Source organism: Erinaceus europaeus, chromosome 1, assembly GCF_950295315.1.
Source record: "Erinaceus europaeus chromosome 1, mEriEur2.1, whole genome shotgun sequence".
NCBI classification, from domain to species: domain Eukaryota; kingdom Metazoa; phylum Chordata; class Mammalia; order Eulipotyphla; family Erinaceidae; genus Erinaceus; species Erinaceus europaeus.
In genome coordinates, this window is record NC_080162.1 from 171,752,881 (window position 1) to 171,775,452 (window position 22,572).

Genomic DNA, 22,572 nt, shown 5'->3' on the forward strand with positions numbered 1-22,572 from the left:
TTTGGGTTGGGTGCATTTAAGAGAATTTCTAGCTTCAAGTAAGTGATTTCTCAGTGTAAGTCCAGTAATCTTGGTAACACTTGACAAAGATATTTTCCTCTGGGCTTTTCATGCAGCAAAAGACTTCATAAATGTCTAAATACTGTTACCTAGTCAAATGTGAATTCTGGAAACTTAATTCTTCTTTGTCAAAATAAAAGAATTCAGTTATGTGATTCTTTTCTCTTTTATTTAATATGAGTTCACATCCTGGAATTTGTGAACATTCTAATAATGGGTACAGCATTAATTTTTCATTTATTCTATTGATTTCTGAATATGAATCTGTCCTCTAAATCCTTCTCAGCATATGCAGGTAGCTTGTACTAATATCTTTAATTTCCCATGAAATAAACTGTAGATCATTCATTATTTAGGCCTTCAAAAAAGCTATATAATTAGTCTATCTTTCATATATCTTATCAATCTCAAACTATTGATGTGCTTTAATTGATACTGCTCTTGGAGTCATACTCCCTGAACAATATTAATAATATTTTTATTGAACTATACCATATAATTTCATAGAAACATATTATTATGATAAAATAGCATTACTATTTATAAATGCTAAGAACTAGGATCTTGCTATTTAAGACTAATACTGAAGCTCTTAATCACATACAAGATCACGTCATAAATATAGACCAAGCTTCTTCATTTGTTTTTGATTGCAGTATGTATCATATATTTCAAATTTTTTTTGCCTCCAGGGTTATTGCTGGGACTCAGTGCCTGCACTACGAATCCAGTGCTCCAGGCTTGAGAAGCATCCCCCACCGCCCACCTGTGCGGGCTCGAACTGGGACCCTTGCACAGGCCCTTACCCTTGGCACCATATGTGCTTAACCCGCTGTGCTACTGCCCAACCCACTTCATTTTCTTTTTTTGACAAGACTTGTTGCTCTTCATAACAGCCTTTCTATGAATTCAGTGCAACATACATACATGTTGCTATTTGGTCATGTGATTTTTGAGAAGGAAAAATTGTTGTATATGATGCATACACAAAATAAAGTTGGAATTTAGTTAAATTTATGCCATTTTTAAAATTTATACACATATTTAATATTTGTATTTATAATTGTATAGAGATAGAGTAAATGTGAAAGAAGAGGGGGAAATAAAGAGGGAAAGAGACAGAGACTTCTGGAGCCCTCCTTTACCACTCATGAAACATTCACGCTGCAGGTGGGGGCAAGGGGTTTGCACCTGGGTCCTTGTGCACTGTAATGTGCAGTTTAAATAGGTGTGCCACTGTCGCTCCCCACCCCACAGGATTTTTTTTCTTTAAATCAATTTGATATCTATTTTGTAGGGTAGCAAATCTTCATATCATGAGTTTGTTAAACTGAAATGATCTTTTTACTAATGTAGAACGAATGTTCTTAAATAGATTTTTGGCAAATCATTTCTGGAAAAGCTATATATCTAAAATAATTTTTGGCACAAAGGATTTATATTTTCTCATTTTAAAATATTTGTTGAGAGAGAGAGAGAGAAACACAACTCCATCATTGCATGCAGTGCCAGGGATCAAGTCCGAGTTTTCATGCATAAAATATTCATACACTACCTCTGAGCTATATTTCTAACCCCAAATGTTTGTCTTAAATAAAGAGTATTTATATTAAAAGAAAGAAAAAATAGCTGAGATTAGCAGAGATTCTGTTATTTTGAAAAGAAATAATATCTATAAATGTAGTAAACTACCAATGGGAAAACATTTTAATTTTGAGCCATATAATGACAATGGATACTCCAAACAAGTAATTGTCACAAAATACTATGTTTCAGTGACTAAATGTCAGTATTCACTGTATACACTGTTTTTAAAAGCAGTATCTAAAAATAAATTGCAATCATAAGTTATTTAGTTTGAAAATATTTAGTCTCTATAACTCCTAATTGGAAGCACATGTATTATTTGACTAGTTATGGCTAACGTTAAGTTCTAATTCCTTTTGCAGTGATTCTTCAAATACTAAATAATTCATTGTACCTCACAAAAAATAGACTGTTCAAAATATTTTTATGTACCACATCACCATATAAAACTGAACTAACTGGTTCAACCCATCAAAATTCATCTCTCATTATGCTACATATCCCCATCAGGATTCCAGCTAGACTAGATGAACTCCTTTCTGTATCATAAAACATGGATTATTATTTTTCTTTCCACTCTTAGGTCCTGCTAAAGACCCCCCCCTCTCTCCCTCTCTCTCTCTCTTTCTCTCTCTCTCTCTCTCTCTCTCTCTCTCTATATATATATATATATATATATATATATATATATGACAGAGAGGTAATGTAATTTATATTTTTATTTTTTTGGATAGGACACAGAGAAATGGAGAGTGTAGGGGAAGACAGAGAAAGGGAGAGAAAGATAGACACCTACTTCACTGCCTGTGAAGTGACTTCCCTGCAGGTGGGGAGCTATGTGCTAGAACTGGGATTCTTACACTGGTCCTTGCACTTTGTGCCATGTGCGCTTAACCTGCTGCGCTATAGCCCGACTCCCCGTGATTTATTTTATATATGTATACAGAAAACATCAGAAGATAATAAAATTCGACAGAATATGATCCCCAAATATTTAAAATTTGGTTAGAATTAGAAACAAGTAAATCAACAACAACAACAAAATAAACCAATGAGTAGACAAGGCAAGCCATACCATGCTAGCCAGTTTTCTGGAAACTATCAATATTATTGTATTTTATATTAAAACATTTTGTTACCATATCGGTTTACCAGTTAATAAATATGTAATGGCACTGTAATATCCTTTATGTCAGGAGACTTATATAAGAGGAAATGAATAGAGGTGAATCTCAGCCATGTGATCTTTGCCATTACTTTACATTACAACAATCCCTGAGCTAGATAAAGCCTTAATGTATGCACATTGTGGATGATTTATATCTTTTCTTTCTTAGGTAATGTAGTTAATGCTATCATTATGGTCACTGTAATGTTCAATTTAACAAGTTCAGAAAGGGGACAAAATGTAACCTGTCCTTAGAAATGATTCCTCTTTTAAAAAAAAAAAAAGCATGCATACTATCTTGAGTCAAATAAAAGGCATACCAACTGAATCACATGGAAGTTTTCTCGGGAGGGGTCAATATATTTCCAAATTTATCTAAAACAACATGTACATCAGAGAGAGATCTGTGTTGTTTCGTTCATTTAATTATATTTCTGAAATATCTTTTTGTTGCTCTTGTGGAGATGTTATATCCTAAGTATGTTAAGATAAAATTAGTTACATTATAAGAAAAAATACTTTAGTACTAATTAATACCTTGTGAAATTTTTCTTATGTATGGCAATATTAGCAGGCGTGTTAACCAATTAAAATTCAAATAATTATTAGCAGTTTTAATGTTAGAAACTCGCTAAAAATTACATTGATTAAGTAAAATTTCAATGTATTCTGCTATGGACTAAATTTATTTCACAAAATTATGAAATAGTAAGAGGAAAATGATAGTCATGAGTCAAATAAAATTTGAAATATGACAACAAGTAATGATAGAATTGTTTTGAATCAGATAAAAGGTATAAAAAACACTTTTATATGAGTACAAGTACATGAATGTTATAACTCAAATTTTGATGTATTTCATTAGTTAATACACTTGTATAAGAAGATAGATAGACTTCAGTTATAAACATCTAAGTGTCCAAAATTGAAATAAAATGAAGTAGAAGATTGTTTTAAAATCTTCTAACAAGCATTCCAGGAGCGAACATAATGGTAAAATTCTGGACTTACACATGACTGTTCCTATCCTCTCTACATTTTTGATGGGGTATGTATTTTTTTCTCATGAGTTTTATCAATTTTTTATGTAGTTTGTCTATTAGTCCATTAATTAGTTGTGTTTGGTATATATCTTCTCTTTCCATATAGTTTTTCAGTTTGATGTGCTTCTATTGGCCTATTTTTTTTTTCTTGCCCTTGGACTTGATTGCTAAAGAAATCTCTAAATTTGATATCACAGAGCTGTCTGTCTGCCAATATTTTCTTCTATGTATCTCTTGGTTTCAGGTCTAACACACTCTTTAATCTGTTTTTAGTTGAATCTTACCTACCCCAAGTCATTTTTTTGAATGTAGCTACTTAACTTTCCCAAGCTCATTTATTGCTAAGAGCCCTTTCTTATGTTCTGTACCTTTTATGGTAAATTAACTTCCCAACTGTAAGGGTTTACGTATAACAGCTCAGTTCTCGTTCTATATGTATTTGAATGCCCCCCCTTTTTTTGTCCTTTCTGGTACTTCAACTCCCTGAGTCATCCCCCCCCCCAGATACAAATAGAGGAAACAGTGAAAGACATCCCAGAAGCAAAGTTTCATTCACAGGCTTGTACTTCATTCACGTACGTGACAAAGAAGTGAACCATCCAGGTGAGCTGTCTTTCTCACCCCATATTTTTTATTGTTATTATACCCATATAATATATTTAAGGGCAAGGTCATGATATTAAGATAACATGGATACCCGTGAATATATGCCCTATCTCATGGGACCTGGTCTATACCCGTTATCTTAGGGTTTAAGAAGTCAATAGATAGTGATTGCTATAACCAAATTATTTGTCAGTTGGGTTATTTCAATATATATATATATATTGAGTTTTTCAATTTATTTATTTTTTATTTATAAAATGGAAATATTGACAAGGATAAGAGGTGTACATATCCACACAAAGCCCACCCCACAGAGCTCCATATCCAATCCCGTCCCTCGATATCTTCGCTAATCTTTATCCCCCTGGGAGCATGGACCCAGGATCATTGTGGGGTGCAGTAGGTGAAAGGTCTGGCTTGTGCAATTGCTTCTTCACTGAACATGGGTGTTGTCAGGTCGATCCATACTTCCCAGCCTGTCTCTCTCTTCCCTTAGTGGGACAGGGATTTGAGGAGGTGGGGCTCCAACACAAATGGTGGGGTCCTTTGCCCAAGGAAGTCAGGTTGGCATTATGGTATCATTTGGAACCTTGTGACAGAGTAATGAAGCTGAAGAGTTGACATTCCATGTCTGACATTTCTGGACACATTCTGAAGTGAAGCATGTGGAGGTGGTACTTATTGCATTGAATATGTTGAGATCAGCAGATGCAGGATCAGTTGGTATGAATTGAAAGAAGCATGCAGGAAAGTGAGCCCCACCCTAGAGGTTCCAGGGCTGGGAGATCTTTAGGCTTTATAGAAAAATACCTGTTATCTTTTTTTTTTCAACATGATGTAGGTTTATTTTTTTATTTTTATTCATAAAAAGGAAACACTGACAAAAACCATAGGATAAGAGGGGTACAGTTCCATGCAATTCCCACCACCAGAACTCTGTACCCCATCTCCTCCCCTGCTGATAGCTTTCCTATTCTTTGTACTTCTGGGAGTATGGGCCAAGAAACATTATGGGGTGCAGAAGGTGGAAGGTCTGGCTTCTGTAATTGCTTCCTCATTGAACACGGGCATTGACATGTAGATCCATACTCCCAGCCTACCTTCTCTCTTTCCCTAGTGGGGTGGAACTCTGGGAAAGTGGAGCTCCAAGACACATTGTTGTGGTCCTCTGCCCAGAGGAGTCCGGTTGGCTTCATGGTAGCATCTGGAACCCAGTGGCTGAAAGAAGAGTTAACATATAAAGCCAAGCAAATCATTGAACCTAAAGGTTGGAATATTGCACATGAAGAATTGGGTGTCTCCATTTGTAGATAACTAGTAGGCCTACTTAGTTATATTCCAAAGGGCCAGTGGCTATACATTTTTTTTTCTTTCTGAGCCTGAGATCTGATATGTAGGTAGATCCAAGTTACTATTTGGGAAGATGATGTCATGGCTGAAAAAAGGACCAGAAAGCTATATCAGGGAAGAGAATAGCTCCAAATATGGGCAAAGTATATAAATATTGTTGACTGTAAACCCCATAGATTTTATCTGATCTGAGGCCCATATTCATCTTAGGAGCCTATATGACCTCTGCAGCCCTGTAGTTCTGAGCTTATATTCTGTGGTCATGAGTAGGAACATTCCAAAATGTCTCAGTTTCAGGACCTATCTTCTTCAGATGGAAGATAGAGTATGTTGTCCATCTGCCCTTCAGAGGATGGAACACTCTCTACCATTGTTGATCCATGTTGAGAGCAATGTCCTATGGGAGCCCACAAAGAGATCAATTTTGTTGTTCCTTATAGAGATGACCAGTAACAATGGAGAGAGGGATTTATCCAAGGTCTAGGACCATCTTGTCTATTTGAGAATCTCAGGACTCCCCGAATAGGGTCCCAGCTGATGGGGTGGCCTGATAGTTACTAAAGAGTCATTGTTAAAGTATACCTGTTTCTTTCCCTTATCCAGCTTTTGTAGTCCTTACTTTGATAAGGTTAGCTTTGGAGTGGCTGAGGGAACTGTAATAGAAAGTAGATGAGTAAGGTATTTAAGTCTTAGAAAGTATTTCATTAGGAACTTTATGGTGTCTTTTTAGGTCATTCTACTTGCTTGCTGCATATACTGAATCACTGCAGACTATTGAGCACTTTTTCTTTCAGGTATGTATTTTGCCCTAATTGATGGATAGCTGTGAACATATGCCCTATCTCATGGGACCTGGTCTATACCCATTATCTTAGGATTTAAGAAGGCAATAGATAGTTATTGCTATAACCAAATTATTTGTCAATTGGGTTAACTTTGAAAATCTTATTGTTAGGATTTACTGTATCATGCAAGACCTCATCATAAGTTATATCCTTTTATGCTATTTATATATAGTTGTATTTTATAAAAAAAAAATCACTTGTCGCTTCTGTTCTATCTAGTCTAACCTTTTTGGAGACAATATTTGAAAGAACAAGTCATTATTAGAAATATATTAACAATTGAGCCCAATTTTAAAATTCAACCTTATTACCAATTTGAAGTCTTAAGTGCTTAGATTGGAGGAACATACACTCAGCCCGTGGTCTATGCATCAAAAAGTTTAAGACATTCAATCCATTTTTTCCCTTTCATATTAATTAAATAGTTATTTGTAAGACTGTAAGTTAATAGGAGTATATATTAACACCATTCCTACCACCAAAGGTCTCTGCCCCACCCCCACCCCCATGATGCTGAACATCTAACTTCACCCTCCATCCAGAGATTTTTACTTTGGTGCCCTACTCCAAACTCAGTCAGATCCTGCTTGAGTTTACCTTTCTGTGCTTTCTCAGCTTATGTTTATGAGTGGGACCATCCCATGCTCGATTTTGTCTTTATGACATAGCTCACTTAACATAATTCCTTCTCACTCCTTCCAAGATGGGTCAGAGAAGATAGGATCATTCTTCTTATTAGCTGCATAGCATTCAATTGTGTATGTATACCACAGCTTTCTCAGCCATTCATATGTTGTTGTAGGTTTTAGCTATTATGAGTAGTTCTGCTATCAATATAGGTGTACACATATCTTTTTTGGTGGGTGTTTTGGAGTCCTTAGGATATATCCCTAGGAGTAGAATTACTGGGTCATATGGGAGGTCTATTTCTAGCCTTGTGAGAGTTCTCCAGACTGCTCTCCTCAGAGCTTGGACCAATTTACATTCCCACCAGCAGTATAGGAGGGTTCCTTTGTCCCTACAGCCTTTCCAGCTATCCTGTTGCTGCTATCCTTTTTGATGTATGCCATTTTCATAGGGGTGTGGTGGTATCTCAACAGTGCCTTTATTTGCATTTCCCTGACAATCAGTAACCTAGAGAAATTTTTCATATGTTTGTTATTCTTTTGGATCTTTTCTATAGTGTTCATATCCTCTGCCCATTTTTGGATGGAATTATTTTCTTTTTTGTTGCTAAGTTTGGGGAACTCTTTACATATTTTTGTCATTAGTCTCTTGTCTGATGTATGTCATATGAAGATCTTCTCCCATTCTGTGATGGGTCTGTTTGGGTTATGGTTTCTTTTTTTAAAAATTATCTTTATTTATTTGTTGGATAGAGACAGCCAGAATTTGAGAAAGAAGGGGGAGATAGAAAGGGAGAGAGACAGAGAAACACCTGCAGCCCCGCTTCACCACTTGCAAAGCTTTCCCCTGCAGGCAGGGACTGGGGGCTTGAACCCTGGTCCTTGTGCATTAAAACATGTGCACTCAACCATGTGCGCCACCACCAAGCCCCTGGGTGATGTTTTCTTTTGCTGTGCAGAAGCTCTTCAATTTGATATAGTTCCATTAGTCTATTTTTGTTTTAGTCTTCCTTGCAACTGGGTTTGTGTCATCAAAAATGGCCTTGAGGTTTAGGTAGGAAAGTGTTTCACCAATGTTTTCCTCTAAGTATTTTGTAGTTTCTGGTCTAGCATCCAGGTCCTTGATCTGTTTGGAGTTGACTTTTGTTTCTGGTGAAATAAGATGATCCAGTTTCATTCTTCTGCATACTTCAACCCAGTTTTCTCAGCTCTATTTATTGAAGAGACCCTCCTTCCTCCATTTAATAATTTGGTCTCATTTATCAAAAATTAGATGTCCATCGGTGTGGGGTAGCACACCCTACCCTGTCACCTATCAATGCACAAAGCAACAACAGCTAATTTTGGTCAACCTGGAGAGGAGGAAGAATAAACACATGCACATAATAATAATAATAAAATAATGAGTTTAGGTGGAACATTCCTTAACTTAGTAAAGTTCTTATGCAACAAACTCACAACTAATGTTAACTCTGAGAAACTGAATGCTTTTCCACTAAGGTGACAAACAAGACAAGGTAGTTCAACCACATCATTATTATTCAACATATTTCTGGAGCTAGTTATATCAATTATCCAATAAAGAAATGAAATAAATAGGAATTATACAAGAAGAAATGTATCAGGTACTGTGTACAGACAATATCATAGTATACTTAGAAACTCCAAAGGAACTCAGATAAAATCTTAGAAATAATAAAGTATTTAATCACAAAATTAATATATATAAATCAGAAATATTTTTCTAGGGAATAATTTAATTAGAGGAAAGTAATATACCCCACAAATTTAGCATAAAATGGGGTTTTGGAGATAGCATAATGGTTATGCAAAAAGATTTCCATACTTAAGGCACCAAAGGTCCCAGGTTTAATCCCTAGCACTACCATAAGTCAGGGATGAAAAAGAATTATGTCTAGTAAAAAATCTAATAAAAGGCATAAAATACTTGTATATTGAGAACTGTAAGTTATTACCAAAGAGAATAAAAGAAAAAAAATACAAAGTAGAGGGAAATATACTCTCTGCTCACAGACTATAATAATTTGCATTATTGAAATTACTACTGGGGATGGGCGTGATGCTCCTCATAAGAACAGATAAAGTACAATAAAGCAGGTCTACATGTGTTTGTCTTTATCTTCCTCTTTGTCTTCCTCTCCCCACCCAGTTTTTCTCTGTCCTATTGAATAAAATAGGAAAAGAAAGAGAGAAAGAAAGAAAGGAAGGAAGAAAGAAGAAAGAAAGAAAGAAAGAAAGAAAGAAAGAAAGAAAGAAAGAAAGAAAGAAAGGGAGAAAGGCCACCTGGAGCAGTGGATTTGTACTGCCTATATCAAGCCCCAGCAATAACCCGAGGGGAAAAAAATACCACCCTACCTAAAACAATATACATTTTAATTTATATCCAATTAGATTCAGGAGATATTACTCAGATTTCAGTTGACCAGTTCTACTTTTCTACACATGCACAAGGTTGAAGGAATATAGATAATTGTATCAAGATTAAATTGAACTCTAAAAAAAAGGTATGCTCTCATCTAACAACCAAGGCAAGTATCATCATGTGTCATTAAATTATCTAATACATTGTTAAGATTTGTAAAGTAAATAGGAACACCTGTCTCTCTGTCAACAGAACAGATGGTCAATAGTGAATTTTAAATAGTCATTTCTTAAATTGACAAAACATGTCTCCATAGTATTGCCTTTCCCAAAATATATAGATGGAATCAGACATTACATAGCCTTACTATATTAGCTTCTTTCACATTATAAAATGCATTTAAGGTTAAGCAATGTCTATAATTGGCTTAATAGTGTATCTTGACATTGGATCGTATGACACTGCTTGAATGCACTACCCTTTATAAATTCATTCACTTTCTGATGGTATCTTGGTTGCTTTCAAGTTTGCGTAATTATTGACACCACTACTATAAATGTTTCTGTGAAGCATTTTGGAAGACAAATTTTGAACTCTGGGGAAATGCAAACATCTAATTACTATATCATAGGAATATATATTTATATAAATATTTAATATATTTATATAAATAAATATTATAGGATAAGAGGGGTGCAGCTTCACACAATTCCCACCACCAGAACTCTGTATCCCATCCCCTCCCCTGATAGCTTTCCTATTCTTTAGCCCTCTGGGAGTATGGACCCAGGGTCATTGTGGGATGTAGAAGTGTGAAGGTCTGGCTTCTGTAATCTCTTCCCCGCCGAACATAGGCATTGACAGGTCAATCCATACTCCCAGCCTTTATACATTTATATATAAATATTAAATATTAAATATATAAATATATTACATATATTTAATATATAATATATTTATATATTAAATATTTATTATTTATATATAAATATCTATTTATATAAACAATTATAAATATATTTAATATCTAATTACTATATCAATAGGAATATATTTGGTTTTGTAAATAACTTGTGTTCTTGTCAAGCAACCATGATGCTTTAGAGCTTGGAGAAAACTATATGAAGCCAATCATGTCTAGCTTCTAAATTGGGTGACTAAACAGGCCCTTAGTTAAAATTTAGTTGGAAGGGAATGGATAGTGGTGTAAAGATAAAAATGATGCTATGAGACTATACATTAAAACTTCTAGCAATTTCACATTATTTTATTTACCAAACTATTGTTCTTCTTATCTGTCTTGTCTGATATTAAAATAAGGAAAAGTTTCAACTTATAACTGATGTAGTGATTGTGATAGGTTAAAAATTTCATGCTATCTAATGCTGTATATACCATATCACTAGTTTTCTGTTCCATCTAAAACTATTTGTCTTAATCTAGATGAATTAAAGTAATTAAGATGATTTTATTGTCATAATTTAGCTTCAATAATATGAAAATACTGATCATATTTAATATTAAATATTATTAGGCTTTTTAGTTGGGTAGCCATTTACTTATACTCCACATCCAAGCCTCAATTTTTCAATCAAGTTGATTTATAACATTTTTTTTCTTTTACTAAATTCTACTTGCTGTGACTAAAATGTTTACTTACCACACAAGTCTATTGTGAGATGTCAATAGAAATGAAATGGAGATGACATCATATATATATATATATATATATATATATATATATATATATATAATCAGCAGTGCACTACTGAATATGAAGAGGCACTTTACTGTTTTATTGTTCTTTAGGGACATAAATGAAGACAAATTACAAAGGCATGATCAGAATTCTGATCTTCACATACTCAATTTTAAAGATACTATATTAATTAAATATTATTTAGTGTGAGCATATATAAATGATAATAATGAGTTTGAAATGATTTTTCTCCTCATAATAAAAAAATATTAATTATGCCAACCAGACTTCCTTGGACAGACAACCCCACCAATGTGTCCTGAAGCTCTGCTTCTCCAGAGCCCTTCCTCAGTAGGCAAAGAGAGAGACAGGCTGAGAGTATGGATTGACCTGTCAACGCCTATGTTCAGCGGGGAAGAGATTATAGAAGCCAGACCTTCACACTTCTGCATCCCACAATGATTCTGGGTCCATACTCCCAGAGGGTTAAAGAATAGGAAAGCTATCAGGGGAGGGGATGGGATACAGAGTTCTGGTGCTGGGAACTGTGTGAAGTTGTACTCCTCTTATCCTATGGTTTAGTCAATGTTTCCTTCTTATAAATAAAAAATTAAAAAAAAAACACCACTCAAACAAATCAGGTGATAGAACACCTGGTTAAGTGCACGTTACAATTTGCAAGGACCTAGGTTCGAACCCCGATCCCCATCTGCAGCAGGAAAGCATCACAGGTGGTGAAGCAGTGTTGCAGATGTCTCTCTGTCTCTGTTCCTCTCTATCTCCACCTTCCCTCTCGATTTCTGGATGTCTCTATCCAATAAATAAATAAAGATAATTTTTAAAATATTAATTAAATTAATTCTAGTACTCAGAATAATATTTTCATAACTTCTAGTTTTCAGGAAGTAATAAAAATAATATATATTTATCAAATTTAGAATCTTTAAAACCAGATTATTTTGTTTTTTTATCCTTTTGTTCACTTTCATGTGGATATATTTATTAATTTTCCTTAAGTCAGTATTTCATAATGCTAGAGTTATTATCAACATTTTTATGACTTATTAAAAAATGTCACTGTTCGATTACAACACATTAATTAGCACATTCGTATGGACATTTAATGCAGACAATGTTAACATCTAGGCTGATATTAGCAAAATAAACAAAATTTAATGGAGGAAGTACAATATGGGGAAGATAATTCTTTCCTTTATCATATTATTTTCATTTTAATTATTATTCTATGCTAGTAAACATACAAAATATTTCATTTCTTATTAGTAAATATTCCTATGAAATTTCTGAGTGGCCAGAAAGTGCATACTGACATCAAAAGGGAGATAAAGGGGAGATAAAATAAAAGATAAAAGGAACAACTGTTGATGAAAATTAAAAATGCTCTCATCCTGTGAATTCCTAGTACCATAAGAGAATTATAATAGCTTTCTACTACATTTAATGTCCAACAGATGTTAATAACTGCCCCACTTTCTACTATTCCCTAGAAAGCTGTAACATATCACCTATAAGCAAAGCAGTCCTGTTCATGACATCACATTTTATTCTGTACTTACAAATACAAGTCAATTAATGCTCATTAAAAAAGTAGGAGGGTTTTTATCATTCTTTTGTTATTAATGTATTTATTTTTATTACCATGATAGTCATTTCTGGGGCTAGGCACTAGCGCTCTTAACTCCACCTCTCCTGGTGGCCACTTTTTCTTTCTTTTTATAAAGTTTTTTCTTTTTCTTATATTTTATTTGACAGGACAGAGAGAAATTGAAAGAGGGAGGAAAAAAGAAAGGGAGAAAAGATAGACACCTGTAAACCTGCTTCTTTACTTATGAAACATCTCCTGAAAGTGGTGAATGAGGGCTTGAACCTGGGTCCTTCAGCATGGCAATATGTACTCTTAACTAAGTGCACCACTGCCCAGCCCTCTTGATGTTTTCCCTTCTAAAAATAAATGTAGGATATTTCTCATTTCAACTCCAACATATATAGAGCTCCCAAGTAGTCTTTCCTGACCTTATGTTATAGGACAAACTGAAAATGAGTCATTATTTGTTTTTGGTTTTTTTGGGGTGGTAAAATACAGAATTCACAGGGCATATACATCCCAACATCTGGAGAAACACAAGCACCTTGAAAGATACCCTCCATTTGATCTGCATAGTTGGAGAAGTATCTGCTGGGATCTTTGACTGGTAAGAACAATTGAATGAATAATTAGATGGTCTGTTGAGGGCTCAGTAAATATAAGTATTGAAAGACAAATCATTGCATTGTCTAGGCCTCAGACTCAGGATACTTAAGAAAAAAATACTCACAATAAAAAGTTCTAAGCTTTTTCTGAGAGCCAGGAGGTTCACTGGCCCACACGATCAGTGAGCAGTGAGAGTGGGCCAGCAAAAAGGTTTATGGTCCTTTAGGTTTATGGTCCTTTTATAAACAGGTTTACAAAACATCAGAAATTTCAGATACAAAGTGATAGGTTTGGGTGGGAATCAGGACAAACTGTTGGGTGAATGACTAAAGATAGTATGACTCCTTGAACAGTTTAAGCCCAGTGTCAGAGTTTGATCAGTTTACAGATCTGAGGTATTGAATACCTAGGCTAAAGCAAATGTTTGTACTTAGAGCTATGGGATAGGTATGGAATTATACCCCTTTTGACATAATGTTTTGTAAATCAGTATTGAATTGCTAATTTACAAAAGACTGGAACCCCGCTTCCCCAAATCCCTGCCCCACTAGGAAAAGAGAGAGACAAGCTGGGAATATGGATCAACGCCCATGTTCAATGGGGAAGCAATTCCAGAAGCCAGACCTTCCACCTCCTGCATCCCATAATGACCCTGGGTCCATACTCCCAGATGCAGTCATTCAAGGGCCTCTGCCTCCCTGGCCACTGGTGGCAGAGATGGAGTGCTCCCTGAGAGTCCTGGGGGGCGGGGGTTGGTGGTGGTGACAAGGGTGACGTGCAGAGAGAAGGAAGCACACAACAATTTCTGGGAGAAGCCTCATGGTCAACTCATTTATTGGGGGACATAAGCAGTTAGATATACCCAAAGTTCAGAGAGAAGTTTGAGGTAATCATTAAGTCATATACATAATGCAGAGTTAAATCTTGACCAGTCAGATGTTTGATCTTAGCAATGAAGTACCATATAGAATCCAGTCATGAGCTCACAATGCCTAGGTAGACATGTTTCTCTAAGGGTAGATTACAAGCATCTTTTGCGGGGGGGGGGGGGGGGGGAGGAAGAGGGCAGTTAAACAAAGCTGGGATATCTGTGGTGGGTTACAGGTTGGCCATACACAGTAATTTATGGCCTTGTTCAAAACAAATGGGGGAACATTCACAAGAAGGTACCCCATCTGGAAAAGCACATCCATCATAAGCTCATGAGGCCAGGAGGACCAGCCTACCACCTCCCCCATAAAGATGGGGACTCACAGTCAACCTGCTTGGACTCTCATGGAAATAACAGCCTGGACTTCCCAGACAGTGGGCCTTTTCCTCACGCCAGAGGGATAAAGAATAGGAAAGCTATCAGGGGAGGGAATGGGATATGGAGTTCTGGTGGTGGGAATTGTGTGGTGTTGTACCCCTCTTTCTCATCCTTTGTTTTTTGTCAGTGTTTCCTTTTTATAAATAAAAATTAAAAAAAATTTTCAACAAAAAGACAATAGGATTTATAGTAACTGAATCTAAAGACAATAGTTAAACTCAGCATATAAATGATATCTATTTAACAATAGCTACTGAAAAACCCTCTTCCATATCAAAGGCTAAGACAATACATGTCTAGGAACTTTAGCTACCCTCATGCTGTTACCTGATAACTCAGCTATATTTGAAGAATATTCGGATAGCTTACTGGAAACACTCTTGAAGGCACTGAATTAGCCTAAACTCAAGGATATCTGATATGAAAGTTCCTCAACAATAAAAATCCAGAATAATGTCACTAGAAGTTTATTACCATTTTTTTTTTTTTTTGTCTTTACCATAGCACTGCTCAGTACTGGCTTATGGTGATGTGGGAGAATAGAACCCATGACTTTGGAGCCTCAGACATGAGAGTCTTTCTGCATAACAACTATGCTATCTACCTATGCTCATATCACCACTTTCAACTGAATCAACGTTACATAGTTTGACTTCCACTGGCTACTTGGGTTTTTTCTTCTGACCAATATGCAACACTACAAAGCATGAAAAAAAAAAAAAAAGGTGTAAGTGGGTAAGTGAAATACCATTTAAAATAATATGCTTCTATAGGCAAGCAAGCATTGATGTAAAAATCACTTATTTTTTTGTCTAGATACCTGTTCTACCCATCACATAATTAAGCAGCTGCATAATGAAATTTTACTATTTCCTATTTGTATGTGCAGTTGTCCCTCTCACACCAAAACTGATTCACTGCTGCAAAACAAATCCTTTTGAAGAAGTCTTCTCTTATTCTGGTCTCCAGATTCCTGTTTATCACATTGATAAGTATTATGGAATACTTAATTACAATCCTTTAATCAAATCACAATATGCAGGCTCACTCCTGGGTCTGCCTGTTCCCCTGGCCATTGGGAGACAGAAGTCAGAAGTAGCCCCCGCTGGTCCCTGAGCAACTAAGCATGTCGAGGGTCACGTGCACAGGAAGACAAAACTCAGTCAGCCCTGGGAAAAGCCTCAGGGCAATTTGTTTATTTGAGAGAGAAAGAAAGTACATATACCCATTGCCCTGGTAGAAGGTCAAGGTAATCATTAATCCAAGCACAGAGCAACACAATGCATAGCCTTATATTGACCTATAAACTATTTGATCACAAATGAAGAATTACCATACAAGGTTTGATCACAAGCTTCACAATGCATATTTCCTTGGGGGTAAATTACAGGCACCTCAGGGTAAATTACAGGCACTTCAGAGGAAGGGGGAGGAGGAGGCGACAATTGAGCAAGAACATACGCAGTAGCTTTCAAGTTAGGCCAAACACAATGTACAGTAATTCATGGCCTTTGTTTTAAAGGGAGAGGAGAGGCATGTACAGAAAGGTAGCCCCCATTCTGAAGAAGCCACCCATCATTAGTTCAAAAAGTCAGGGGGACCTGCCCTCCTCTCGACCTGAAGGGAGATTTGGGGGGGGGGGGGCGTCAACCAGCTTGGACCTCATGGAAACAACAGCTTGGACTTCTTGAGACAGAGGGCCCCCCCTCTCCAACAACAATACATTATACTGTTTCCTTCTAATGTATAAGCTGTTATTCTGGTTCTTCTTCTAGCGTTTGCCCTTCTTCTGTAGCCAGACAAAAGCGTCAGGTTGAGCCTGATGTAAAGTTTTGAGACCTCCTTTGAATCTGGAGAGGTGGCAGTCGTTGACTATGTGGGTCATAGTGTGTCTGTAGTCGCAGGGGCAGTTCAGGTCGTCTCTGGCTCCCCAGTGATGGAACATAGCGGCGCACCGGCCATGGCCTGTTCGATAGCGATTGAGGAGGGCCCAATCATAACGTGCTAGGTCAAAGCCGGGTTGACGCTTGCAGGGTTCTGTGATGAGGTGTTTGTTCTTTACCTCAGCTGACTGCCAACTCTGTTTCCAAGAGACTGGAACAGAGAAGTTCAGTGTAGGCATAGGGGACCAGATTGGGTGACGAGATGTCAAGTGTTGGACAGGGTGGGCGAAGATAATCTTATTCTGATGATCATAAAGGTTACAGCTTCCAAGCTTCTTGATCTATAGTGGGGATTAATTAAAATATTTTGAAAAACAATTTATTTAGCTAACATTACCACATTATACATTAAATGAAGCATCAATCATAATTACTGAATGGAGGATATATATGTACAAAAATACTATTATTAGTTTTGAGAATTGTTTAACTTTCTGAAAGAATATATATTTCATGTTTATTACAGCATTTCACCTTCTGAATATTTTAATATTCAAACTGTGTAAGCCTAAATAGCTTAGCACAGCTGGTGTGGTGTCTTGTTATTTCTTCCTTTTTCCTCTTATCTGTGTAATTTTAATAATTGGGAGCCTGAAAAATGGCATAGAAAGTGGATAAAATTATTCAAGGAATTCACATATTTGGCACACACTCAGCGAGAAGCTTAAATCAATTTTCTTAAAACTGTCAACCATGATATATATCGAAGTGGAGAGCTGAATTTAGTTAGAATCATTGCTTACTGTTTTCCTTTAAAATTATGAAATAAGAAAGTTGATAGGATATTTCAGTGATGACTTTCTAGTGTGAATGATTGGTTAGTTGTATTTTCCTATTAAATCATTAAATAAATATTTCTTCTTGCCTTCAAAGTATGAATATTAGACTGTTTTTGCTATTTTTGTTGGAGAAGGAAGCACCAAGCTAAATTACATTTTTCTGTGTAACCTTTGAATCTGGAAAATATGCACCTTTGTATTTAATTCTATAAAGTGAAATTCCCAGGGAGATTCAGATTCCAAACATAAATCAGAACATAGCCTTTCTTTATATTGTACATGGACTTGTTTAGATTGATATTCTATTTTTAGTCAAGTTGTTTTTTTGTGTGTGTGGTAGTCAAATTTTCATTATTATGTATAATAGTTTATCCAAAAAAGGCTTAACACATTATGAAAATTGTAAAGATATTTTTATTACAAACTTTTCATTTAAGGTTAGTACTGCATATTTCTATTGACTGCTTCCTAATTTTGAAAGAAGTATGCTTTAAAATGGTTTCCAGGGTGGGGGAGACAGCATAATGGTTATGCAAACAGACTCTTATGCCTGAGGCTCCTAAGTCCCAGGTTCAATCCCCCGCACCACCATAAACCTGAGCTGAGCAGTGCTCTGGTGTTTCTCTCTCTTTCTCTCTCTCTGCATCTCTCTTAAAAATAAAATTAATTCAAATGGTTTCCATAGTATGCATAGTTATACTAAATTGTGCAAAACTGATGCATTTCTCTACTTGTGTTATATGTGAAAACCAGGATGTATGTATCCTTGTTTTCTACAGAAGCATATTGATAAGATAATTGTCATTTGAGGCTATTTCAATTAAACTTTACAAGAGAAAACATGGTAAATTTCTTATAAAACATGGTAAATTTCCTTATCAAGGTCTAGTCCTCACACTGAAAACCATTCTAAGTAAGACCATTTGAATATTAGAGTTGAAATATAACAACATATACACTAATTACTTTATGGGTATGCATCCTGATGAAATCTTAATGTGATGTAACTTTCTTATTCAAATCTGGAAAAAAAAAATCCATATTACATTATATTCTAATTATACTTTTAGGACATTTTTCTTTCTTTCTTTCTTTCTTTCTTTCTTTTTTTTTTAGTATTTATTCCCTTTTGTTGCCCTTGCTTTATTGTTGTAGTTATTATTGTTATTTATTGATGTTGTTGGTTAGGACAGAGAGAAATTGAGAGAGGAGGGAAAGACAGAAGGGGAGAGAAAGATACCTGCAGAGCTGCTTCACCACCCGTGAAGCAACTCCCCTGCAGGTGGAGAACCTGAGGCTCAAACCCTGATCCTCACTCTGGCCTTTGCACTTTGTGCCACCTGCGCTTAACCAGCTGTGCTACCGCCCGACTCCCGGATATTTTCCTATTAAAGTAAGTCTGGTAAGTCTGAAGTTTTGAAACTGTCACATGTATATGTCCCCCTGCACCCCCCCCCCAAAAAAAAAAAGTGAGATTCACTCTGCTTAGTAAGGCCATCATTCCTACACTTGATCTTAGCCAAAAGGCCGAGAAGCGATAAGGTCATCTTTCCTAATCCACTCTACTGTTGATTTTTTTTTTTTTTTCAGACAGAGGGGGTGGGGGATGGATGATGGTGCACCTAATTGAGTACACACATTATAGTGCACAAGGACCTGGGTTCAAGCTCCTGGTCTCCACCTGCATGGGAAAAGCTTCATGAGTGGTGAGACATTGGGGTCTCTCTCTCTTTCTCTCTCTCTTGCTCTCTCTGTCTCTGTCTGAAAGAGATAGAACATAGACCCAGCTGCAGGGGGTCGCTTCATAGATGGCGAAGGAGGTCTGCCGATGTTTGTCTTTCTTTCTTTCTATCTTACCTTTCTCTCTATTTTCTCTGTCCTATCCAACAACAATAACAGTAATAATAACAATAAAAATTACAACAAAGGCAACAAAATGGGAAAAATGGCCTCCCGGATCAGTGGATTTTTAGTGCAAGCACTAAGCCCCAGCGATAATCCTGGAGGCAAAAAAAAGAAAAGAAAAGAAAGATAGAACATAGACACTGAAGGGAGTCGGGCGGTAGCACAGCGGGTTAAGTGCAGGTGGTGCAAAACACAAGGACCGGCATAAGGTGCCAGTTATAGCCCCAGCTCCCCATCTGCAGGGGAGTCACTTCACAGGCGGTGAAGCAGGTCTGCAGGTTTCTCTCTTTCTTTCCCCCTCTCTGTCTTGCCCTCCTCTCTCCATTTCTCTCTGTCCTATCCAATGATGATAACATCAATAACAACAACAATAATAACTACAACAATAAAACAACTAGTACAACAAAAGGGAATAAATAAATAATACAAAAAAGAAAGAAAGAACATAGAGACAGAAAAACATAAATATTGCAGCACAGAAGCTTCCTCTAGTGCAGTTAGGAACATGGTCAAACACCTGAATCAAATGCAAGATAAAACAGAAAACCTCCCAGGTGAGATAGAGTGTGTGTGTGTGTATTTTCTTATTCATGTTATATTAACTAAAATGTAGAATATCTAAAAAATTACTGTTTTTATAAATCACTTTCCAGGGAAAGTATTAAAAGATATCTTTTATCACATGTATATAATTTATCTGAACTTGATAGATGTCCGTACCCACTATCATCTAATATCTTCCTCCTCTGTAGTGTGTCAGGTAAACAAAGGACTCTTAAGTCCTCTTGCCTGACCTCTTTGGAGTTCTCGATTTTGTTGTTACAGAGTATTGGTAGTCTACATTTCACATGTGTTTTCCCTTTCACTGCTTTAAAAATTGACATAAGATTGAAGTCATCATCTATCTGTCTTTCTCCTTAACTTTGCTATATACACCACCTCTCCACCTCTTAACTTACTGAATTCATTTCTACTTATGTTCCTAGAATTAAGTAGAATGTGACTTCTATCTCTGTAGAAGTATGTTTTCATTTTCATCTTTCAGCAGAGATTTGACCAATAATTTCAATTTATATTCCATTATACTTCTATCTGAATACAAATAAAATGTCTACTCTTTTTTGAAATTCAGTGAGACTCAAGCATACTGTTAGAGGCTAAACTATGGAAATAAATGAACATTACAAAATTACCTGAGACCCTAGTCTTTATCTACAAAAATTTCAGGACTGTAACATTCCAGGGTGATCAAAAGTATAGGTGGAACCACAGAAAGGAAAAGAAGATGACATATTAGAAAGGATTCATCTTAACGATAGGACCAATAGAAAGGTCATTTAAACAGAACAGTGAAAAATCAATTCTAGTAGACAGTATAGGAAGTATATGAAAAGCCAAACTAAGTCTAGCAGTAGCCATCCTGTCTCTGTCTCTCTCTTTTGCCTCCTGGTGGCCATTTTTTCCTCATTTTATTGAACAGGACAGAGAGAAATTGAAAGGGGAGGGCAAGCTAGAGGGAGAGAAAGATAGACATCTGTAGACTTATTTCACTACTTGTGAAGGGACCCCTCTGCAGGTGGGGATCCGGGAGCTCAAACCAGGATCCATATGCTTCATACTACATGTACTTAAACTAATGTGTTACTGCCTGGGTCCCCAGTGGCCATTCTCTCCAAATGACCTATTATCTTCATTTTCCTAAATTATGTGATGGCTGGTCATAGAGTCCTCAGTTCTTTATGTAAATCTATCATAATGCATAAGACACTATGGGAGGAGACACTTGGGTCTCTTTCCCCCACAATATCACTTTTTTTTTTCAGCTATCCTTCTAGATACTGATTTCTTTTTTTGTCACTACATCATTTATTTATGCCATTGTCACTGATTCCAGTCAGCTCCTTGGGTGATTGACCCAACACATTAGAGTTACAGTCTTATTGAACTCACCATTTCAATACAGGGACTTCCTTTATGTACATATGTTGGGTCTTGCTGTTTTCTGGAATAACTATACTGGAAGAATTTTAAATTAAAAATCAATTCTCTGATAGAAATTGAAAGGAAAAAAATAATAGAGGCACCATTCCCTTGGTTCTTCCTTGTCCTAATCTATATAGCATTATTTGGTAAAAAAAAATGCTATTATTTACACTTATTTTTTCTTTTTACCTACCAAATTTCAACTCTAAATGGATTGCTTCCACAAAATTTTCTAACCATTGTAACTTCATAACATGTTGACCAAAACATGTATGCCTACAAGAAAACTATTATTTTATTTCTCTGTCTTGCTACAAATTTTTTAAAAGGGGGTGTTTTGCAAATTAGTATAACTTGATAGTCATGGTCTGTATTCTTATTTGGGTTCTAATTCACTTTCTGTCCTTTCTATTTAAATTAATGCTTCAAAATTTTCATCTATCAGAAGACTCAAGAGTTGGAATAAAGAAATAATATAGATTTTTAAAAGGAACAGAAATAAATCTCTTTTCTCATATAGAAAACATAAAAAAATCCCCTTTTCTTTTATGTAACTCATCAATTTCTCTAAGAAGGAAACATATAGGGACAGAATTGTCCTTAATTAAATCTACAACTCAAACATACATTTTTTTCTTTAACAATCTTCATTGGGAATTGGGCGGTAGCACAGCAGGTTAAGCGCACGTGGCACAAAGCATAAGGACCAGAGTAAGGATCCCTGTTCTAGCCCCTGGCTCCCCACCTGAAGCGGAATTGCTTCACAGATGGTGAAGCAGGTCTGCAGGTGTCTTTCTCCCCCCTCTCTGTCTTCCCCTCCTCTCTCTCTCTCTCTTTCTCTCTGTCCTATCCAACAACAAGGACATCAATAACAACAACAATAATAACTGCAAAAGTAAAACAAGGGCAACAAAAGGGAATAAATAAATAAATAAATATAAAAAACAATAATAATCTATATAAATTTTTACATATAGAAAACAAGATGTCCTCATCTACCTCACTTTTTTTGGTAGTCATTGATTTTATTATTTTTTTTTACTTTAGGATGGGGGTTAATGAATGATTACAGTA